This window comes from Mandrillus leucophaeus, unplaced genomic scaffold, assembly GCF_000951045.1.
Source record: "Mandrillus leucophaeus isolate KB7577 unplaced genomic scaffold, Mleu.le_1.0 Scaffold536, whole genome shotgun sequence".
In the NCBI taxonomy this organism is placed as follows: domain Eukaryota; kingdom Metazoa; phylum Chordata; class Mammalia; order Primates; family Cercopithecidae; genus Mandrillus; species Mandrillus leucophaeus.
In genome coordinates, this window is record NW_012105764.1 from 1,432,786 (window position 1) to 1,433,300 (window position 515).

The window sequence follows — 515 nt, forward strand, 5'->3', positions numbered from 1 at the left end:
ACATCCCTTGTAAGTTGGATTCCTAGGTATTTTATTCTCTTTGAAGCAGTTGTGAATGGGAGTTCACTCATGATTTGGCTCTCTGTTTATCTGTTATTGGTGTATAGAAATGCTTGTGATGTTTGCACATTAATTTTGTATCCTGAGACTTTGCTGAAGTTTCTTATCAACTTAAGGAGATTTTGGGCTGAGACGATGGGGTTTTCTAAATATGAAATCATGTCATCTGCAAACAGGGACAATTTGACTTCCTCTTTTCCTAACTGAATATGCTTTATTTCTTTCTCCTGCCTGATTGCCCTGGCCGGAACTTCCAACACTATGTTGAATAGGAGTGGTGAAGAGGGCATCCCTGTCTTGTGCCTGTTTTCAAAGGAAATGCTGCCAGTTTTTGTCCATTCAGTATGATACTGGCTGTGAGTTTGTCATAAATAGCTCTTACTATTTTGATTCTGTCCCATCAATACCTAGTTTATTGAGAGTTTTTAGCATAAAGAGCTGTTGAATTTTGTCGA